At 40.2% G+C, this 8,656-nt stretch overlaps 1 non-coding gene across 1 annotated transcript; it reads left to right on the top strand.

The window, feature by feature from the left end:
* Positions 1–7,859: 7,859 nt before the first annotated feature.
* On the top strand, positions 7,860–7,966 carry LOC115063986. Its single transcript, XR_003843826.1, has one exon. It is a non-coding gene; the product is annotated as a U6 spliceosomal RNA (small nuclear RNA).
* The last annotated feature ends 690 nt before the right edge of the window (positions 7,967–8,656 follow it).

An 8,656-nucleotide genomic window follows, 5' to 3' on the forward strand; every position in this document is an offset into this window, starting at 1 on the left:
CACACACACACACACACACACACACACACACACACACACACACACACACCACAAGCACTATGCATGCCAAAGAGAGAACAAAACCATTGACTACAAATGTTTAGGTCTGCTTCTGGACTTTCCTCTCTATTCTACTGATTCATGTATTCATTGTTTAAAAAGTATGTACTTGTGGTCTTGATTAATGGAGATTTCCCAAGTATTGACAGAAGTAATCTGAGTCATGTTTAAACTTTTTAAAAGATATTTTTTGTTCTTTTCAGTCCTTATCACTCCCTTAATTTTAAATTTTAGGAACAGCTTTTCTTTTACTACAACTAAACTGCTCACATTTGTATGGGGATTGCTATGAACTATCAAGGCAGTTTAGGAAAGTTACCATCTGAATAATATGGAATTTTTAAACCATGAAGGTGAAATATTTACTTACTTAGGTTTTCATTTTTCTCAACAATGACTAGTTAGTGTTTCCTTTTAAAAAATTATTCTTAAATATTTTTCTTTTGATGACACCATAAATAAATTGCTTCTTTAAGTTCATTTTGGGGCTGTTTTGTGTAGTGTTTAAAAATACAATATATTTTCTTCTTGCCCTTATTATCTCCTGACCCTTTAAATTTCACCTGTTAGTTGTATTACTCTGTTTTGTGTTCTCTCAGTTTTGCTCATGTAGGCAATCATATAATCTAGGGAAAATGTATCTACTTCTTTTCTAATATGGATGTGCTTTATTTCTTTTTATTACTATAATAATTAGAGACTCCAATAATGAGCAGAATGGGTGAGGGTGAGGTTCTGCCTTGCTCCCGGCTTTAGATGAAAAGTATTCATGTGTTTACTATGAAGTATGATGCTAACAGGGAGGTTTCTTCTTTTCATTTTTTTCCTGGTTGAGGCTGATATCCCCCTGTATTGAGAGTTTCTCTTATGAAGATTGAATTTTGTCAAATGTGTTCCCTGTCTATTGAGACTATTATGTGTCTCTTGTTCTTTATTAATTTGCTAAATTACATTGATTTTCAAATATATACCAATTTCTTATTTATCTGGGGTTAAGTATACTTGGTCATGTCATATAATTATTGTTATATTTAACTTAATGTCTTACTCTGTGCTCCTGATTTTTACTTGTGATATACTTGGCTTTGAGTAATACTGACACTATAGCGATTTGTATAGTAAATGGGCATGATATATCTGTCAAGTTGACTTGTGAATAACTATATTTTTGTGAGTAGAGAAAATAATGACTGTTTAATACCCAACCATGAAGGGTGTGGCTATGTGACTCTTAGGGAGCATCATAAGAGAAGGGGATAAAAGAATGTAGGGTGGTAGTGACATGAAATTCTGACTTCTGAACACATGTATTCAACTCATGAGCTCACACCAGCTGTGATTACCTGCCGGTTAACACTCTGTCGTAGAAAGAAGAAGGACTCACCCTTTCTTGAAGATTTATACACATACAGCTGAGAAGGAAAGGAAAGATATTTTCTTCAGTGATGTAGCCACTGGTAAGGGACCCATATTCTTGTCATTTTTATATGTTAGCCTTGCTTCCCAAGAATTACTCCTGTTCCTAAAGAGTTTAATAACCAGTCAACTAGTGATAAGAGATTTAGTTCAAAGATTTACAAGCAATAAGGCATCTTCTCCTTCCTGTTAGATCTGTGTATAGGTTGTAGAGAACAAAATTTGTGCACCTTTCAAGTCTGCCACAGCTTCTGTTTTCTTCTAGAAACCTTCCCACTTCCCTTTATGAACAATCTGTTAGTCTAACAGAATGCCTTAACATATTACTCTTTGCTAAGCGTCTACCTACGTGTCTATCCTGCCATTCATCCTACAAGGACTGGGTCTGCTACTTAGGGCTAGCAGGATCCTGAGCTGTCTTTGTTCTTTTCTATTGGTTTTGACACTTTTACCAATGATGTTTTCAAAAGAAAGAAGACCCACCCAGAAAAGAAAATAAGAAGCTGTGAGTTGGGGAAAAAATAAAAGCTGTGGGTTTGAAGGCAATTCAACTGTGGTGACCCACCTTGCCACTGAACTAGAGAAGATATGGATATCAATACAAGGAAGTCTTGAACTCCTACTGTTCTTACTGAAAGCCCAGTGGTGTTACAAGAATATCCACCTCACAATTTGTTTATTGCCTTTGGTCAGCTTTAAGAGCCATTAATAAATTCTGTGTCCAGCATTGTCCACTGTTATACTGTTCATTTAAGGCAGCACTTGCAGGTTCCTCATGCCCATTAGAGAGAAATTCTACCTTCATCTATGTTTTTCTTTTACCACATAATACTGGCTAGAACTGGAGCTTAGGGGCCGTGTAACCAATACTGACTCTTTGCCAAACTATAACGGAGTTACTTTTATTAGAAATTTGTATTACATTTTTGTGTCATTTATTCTGGATTTTTTTTTTTTTTTTGACTTTCGAGTTCATTTTAGATAGCTCATAATACCTTATGAACGTCTTCCGAGTCAGTACCCATATGTTATTCCTCTGCCGCCAGTGGATATTCAGCCATTTGGAGGATGCTTACCTCTTTCCCATTCTCTCCTTGCCCTGTGCTTGCCCTTTCAGTCCTGTCTTCCCTATCTCTTCTATGGACATTTTCCCTTTCTTTGTCCTAGAGTTCATACCATCTACTTCAGTGTTTGTCCTAGAGTTGGTATTACCTACTTAACCGTTTGTTCTAGAGTTGGTACCATGTGCCTAGCTAGCTATTTATCCTAGAGCTAGGGTCCAGTACTGTCTACCTCGCTGTTTGTCCTGGAGTTTGTACCGGCTGCCTCGTTAACTCTAGTGAACTGAGGTTCAGCAGATCGGGAACAATTCTTTGCATGATTTTGCCTTGCAAACTTGAGAGGTTATTCTTCCCAAAACATAAACAACTAGAACTTGGCTCTATCTAAAAAAGAACAGGGATAGTGATGCAGGGAGCTTTAGCAAGAGTGTGTGGTCTTGAATGTACGGTTGGACCAGTGCACAGAGCCTGAGAGGATGACACAATCTTTATCTAAACAAGGCTTGGCTTCTCTCCGTGGGGAAAGAGCACAGATCCCCAGCTCCAGCTTGTCCTCTGATCCCATACACATGCACTTCATTGTGCTAAAGCTGTAGGACGGTGCAGCAGTGATTTATGAGGCCTGTGGTTCTTTCCTGACCCAGGCTGCCACATTGCTGGAGGCTTGCTTTTATGTCCATGTCAGGGGCAACTGGCAACCAGCTGTTGGAAACTGGTTTAAGAAAATAATAAAAGTAAAAATACGCATGGACTATCCTGTCATTGAAGGTTTCTGGTACCCGCCACCAGGTTTGGAATCAGTAAGAGAGATTTTCCCCCGCCTTGGAATGCGATTTCTTTATGACAAATAGATTTATATTGTGCTGGAATGCTTGCTAGGTACCAAGAGGTCTCACATAAGGGCTAAGTTAACAATTGAGATTTTTAGAATAATAATTCATATGGCCCCACCTTCTTTAGGCTTAAAGGGTTCCTAACTACTACATATGTATGAAACTACCACAGCACTGGTTCCCTTTCTCTCTCTGGGGTGGGATTTAATAGCCGGGAGACTAGAGTGATGATACAAGTTGTCTACCCACTAAGACATTAAGATAAGGCGCTAGCCAATACAGAAAGAAAACATCCCATTGTCTGAGGGCATGGCACCTTCACAGTTATGGGCTCTGATACACAGAGAAAGAAAGAACTCTCTTTGGGAACAACTGATGCTTTGAATTTCTAGGTATAGAAACTTCATAGGTATTTTATGAACTGTTTTGCACACACCTCCAACTACCTTGAAATATTTACTTATCTGTTCATAAATTACTTGTTGCACAATTTCAAGAGAGAATTGAGATGTGTTGCACTGAAATACATGTATGATATGACATTTCACGTTTCATAAGGAAGTAAAAAAAAATGTTGAGTAAGGGGAAAGTCACCATATAGAAACTACTAGCCATCATTAGTTATCTTAATCAGTCAATTAGTACTGCTACATGTAAATAAGTTTTTTGGAAGAGTTGTCCTGTAAGCAAACACATAAAGTAAGTTTAGGTGGAGAAAAAAAATTATATTTTTACTACAAAACTCCCCAGAATTTGCTTAGAAGCACAATAAACTTAAAAAGGAGGGATACAAGCGCCTACTTTCTCAAGGTGTTTTACCGAATGTTTATGAAGATGAGGCAATGCCAAAATGATTTCTTGAATGGAGCCATAATTTAAACTCCAAACTCCTCCAAAATCAAGGACACATTTTCTCTACCTTTAGAGTTGAGGATGGCCCGTATGTATGCATGCATGTATGTATGTATGTATGTATGTATGTATGTATGTATTTTTTATTTATTGTGGCAGACTTTGCACAAGTATTTACTGGTTACAACCAGCAAGTCTAACAAGCAAGTCTACCAAAAGCCTGGAGCCTGAGCTATCTGTCTGACTCAATTTGCAGCCTGGACTTGGCAAAGGTCACCACACTGGGATTCTGCAGCTTTCCACCCTCTGTGCCTCTCTGAGGGTCCACATGTCACATCTGTCTTCATGTGTCCCACCACCATTTCTCAGGAGTACAAATTCATCTCTCTGCATTTCCCTGGGAAATTATCTGTTTGCTGTTTTGGGGGCGCTCTGAGCATTGCAGCTCTCGGGAGTCAGTGGTCAGCATTAAGGAAGAATGTTTCCTTGGCTGTCACGGGCCTGCAAAAATTTCACTTCTGAGGCCAGCTCCCACCCAGTACTCATCACACCATCTCTGCACTTCCAGTAGATTATTAACCATTTCGGCCTTCTCTGTCACCTGTTGAAACGGGAACTCAAGGTCTCTGGACCACTGCAGCCCTTTCCCTTACATTAACCTAAGTCACACCAGATGTGGTCTTTAGTGTTTAGGAAAACTAATTGATGTCACCAGTCACAATCACAATATTTCTACTGTTTTGTTTTCTTTAAAAAAAAGTACGAATAAATAGTTTGGTGGATTTTTCTCTCCTTCACCCTTTTCTGCTCCAGCGGAAAGAGTCAAAGGTTACTCAATTAAAAGCATCCAGAAAGTATGTTGAAAACTTCATGCACAATGAAAAAAAATTAAGATGAAGGGAAGAAAGGAGGAGGGTAATATGTTGTAGGGAAGAGGGAAGGGAGCCTCCCAGGGACCAGCAGTAACTCTGATGGATGGCCGGTGTGTGCAAGACATTATTATTTGTTATGTGAGTGTGGGGAGATGGCAACCGAGCTGAGCAATACACCTGCTGAGCTCCAAGAAGCCAAAACAGCTGCACGCATTGATTTAGAAGCTTGCTACTTGGGGCTCCAGGAACGAATCAAGCGACAGCTCATAAAAAAGAGGGTTTTATGATCCCCCCTCTCTCTGTAAGCAAACAGCCACATCATATGTTTTCCTAACGTGGTCATAACTCAAAATTAAATCCCAGCCCAAGGTGTCAGCCTGGTGCCATGTCAAGGCTGTAATGGCTTGTTTTAAAGGTTGCCATGGAGACGGTGGAGGAAGGATTGGGGGTAAGTTTGGGGAGGTGGCAAAGGGGCACAAGGTGCTCTTCCCCTTGGTGTGACTTAGGCACTTAAGAACAATTAGGTGTTTTGTTCTAGAGAGGTAAGTAAAGTTGGCAGTGTTTAGGCAGCAATTTCACACGATTACATCCTCCAGCCCACACTGTTCAGACACCAAGTGTTGCTTACTAGAGAGCTGCTCCTGCCAGAGTAGGGAAAGGTGGGCTATAGAGAGATTGCTAACAAGATAGGACAGTGGGAGCTGCTCTCATTGCAAAGCTGGTCATTCATTTCTTGGAACGGGTTGGAGTCACAGTCCTTCTGCTAAAGGCTAAAGGAAAGTGGGCGCTAACACAGCTAAAGCAGACTGAATATACAGACTGAAATACCATGGGCCTCAATGATGGCGGACAAAATCTCCACGCAATGTTTGCTTGGAAGGTGAGCACAGAAGCAGGTAGCCATGCTGTGGGCTTTGGCAGCACCAGGCTATTCATTCACACTGGAAACAATGCCTGAGCACTAGACAGCTTGAAATCTGAATGCCCGTAAAGGTAAATAAAGGAAAGAGTGCCTGGGAATCACAAATGCCTGCCTAGTTGCTGATAGTTCTGTAGCAATGTAAGCGTGGATGCTCTTTTTAAGCTTACATCACCAAGTCTCTGTATAATTCCCAGGTTCTGACAGTAGTCTAGCCTCTTATGTTGGCACTTTTACCAGTGGCAAAAGCCATTCATCAACCTGCTCTTCGCTACCATTTCTCTAACACCCTAGGTGACCTCTCTCCTGAATTGAGTCTACCTTTCTAGCTGCCCATAATGTTTGTAACTTAAATGTCATAGCATAATCCACCCCTTCCCTAATCAGTTTTTATCCTTATTTTCTGATTTATATTTATCTCAGTCACTAAAATTCAAAATATCAGATGTCACTCTGGCTTTCCTCTTTCTAGTCCGATAGACATTGCTCCCTCTCCTTCTCTTTTCAGATGGTCTCTGGAATCCACAGCTTCTTTCCCACCTCTGTTTTCTGAGTGCGGGCCAAGCGACTTCAAGCACCAGATGCAGCCCTTGTTACCCATTCCATCTGCCTTCCTCTAGCTCCCCAGCCCTCATTCCATACAGTTCTTAAAGAAAACCAATTCCTTACATAATTAAGTTAAGCCTTCCCCAATTATGATATGCTTCCAAACTACTCTCACTTCCTACTGAATGTAACTTTTATATTATTTGGTATTTAAGATAAAAAAATCTTAACTTTTATTGCTTTATTTCCTCCTGGTAACAACAAATATAGATTTCTGTGTCAGGAAAAATACCATTCAATATAACAATAAATACAATATCAAATGAGTTTATATAGAACAATGCTGAGCATTAAAATTTGTTATATCTGTGTGTATATGTATAATATCTATGTGAGTCACAGCATGCATGTAGACATCAGAGGACCACTCTAAGAAGCTAGTTCTCTCCTGACACCTTTACATGGTTTCATCATCAGGCTCTGCTGCACCCAGCGCTTTACTTGCTGAGTCAGAAGGGCCCTGTACTGAGACATTTTATACTAGTTATTATTCTCATTGTATTCCTATGTGGTAGTCACTGTTATAAACTCTTTGCTGACAGTGAAATGATGGCACAATAAGACTGCATTTCATAAAGTCACCATCAGAAGAGTACACATTTGACCTAAGCAGCAGGGACTCTGACCTCACAGGCCTTCAGGAACAGTATAGACACTTCTCTACATTCATGGTTTTGCTAGACTTGCCCATTTTCTGGTTTCTTCTTCCTGACCCTTCTTAACATACTCTCAAGGATTCCCGTAATTCTCTTAAGCCCCTCCTCCGTTACTTGTGCTCAGAGAAAAGGATTCCTAGGAGTTTCAGCCATACCTTCTGTCTCCCCCAGTCAATGACATCCATTATCTGATCTCATCCATTTGTGTTCCCCATTCCTGGATTCTTCTCATCACCTGATGCAGGAACTTGCACAAATACTTAAGGAACAGATAGTGTTAAAAATGAACTATGCTAAGAGACCAGCCATGCTCCATTCTCTTGTTATTAAAACTAAATTTATACCACTGGACTTAAAAAATCTTTTAATCTCCATTGAGCTGTGATTTGACTCTACCATAATAACCTCTACACACTTTTCTTTTTTCTTATGTGCTAAGAAGTGAAAAACAGAGCAAGTGAGTTGAATCATAAACCATTGCATCTAGTGGTCTAGTACAGTGGTTCTCAACCTTCCTAATGCTGAGACCCTAAATATAGTTTTTCATGTTGTAGTGACCCCCAACCATAGAATTATTTCATTGCATGCTCTCTTCGGCAGCACATGTTCTAAAATTGGAACGATACCGAGAAGATTAGCATGGCCCCTGCGCAAGGATGACACGCAAATTCGTGAAGCGCTCCATAGTTTTTAGCTGTCTCATGTGAGGCTATGCCAGTGCATGGCAAATACAGAAGTGGATGCTCACAGTCATCTATTGGATGGACCACAGGGCCCCCAATGGAGGAACTAGAGAAAGTACCCAAGGAGCTGAAGGGGTCTGCAACCCTATAGATGGAACAACAATATGAACTAACCAATACCCCCAGAGCTCATGTTTCTAGCTGCATATGTAGCAGAAGATGGCCTAGTCAGCCATCATTGGGAAGAGAGGCCCCTTGGTCTTGCAAACTTTATATGCCCCAGTACAGGGGAACGCCAGAGCCAAGAAGTGGGAGTGGGTGGGTAGAGGAGCAGGGCGGTGGGAGGGTATAGGGAACTTTCAGGATAGCATTTGAAATGTAAATAAAGAAAATATTTAATTAAAAAAAGAATTATTTCATTGCTACTATGTAACTGTAATTGCTACTGCTATGAATTAATATGTAAATATCATGCATGATATGTGACCTCCCTCCCAAAGTAATTGTGACCTACAGGTTGTCAATGACATTAAGATTTGGGGGACCATCCTGGCCTACAATTCTAACAGAAAACACCTGCCCTATTGTAGGTCAAACAATATTACCAGTACTAGGAAGCCCAGAGGCCAAGTCAGTACCCAGATCTCTAGAGGCTACACTGGTACCTGGAACCCCAGAGGTTACACTGGTATTAAGAA

Source organism: Mus pahari, chromosome 4 (genome assembly GCF_900095145.1).
Source record: "Mus pahari chromosome 4, PAHARI_EIJ_v1.1, whole genome shotgun sequence".
NCBI lineage: Eukaryota > Metazoa > Chordata > Mammalia > Rodentia > Muridae > Mus > Mus pahari.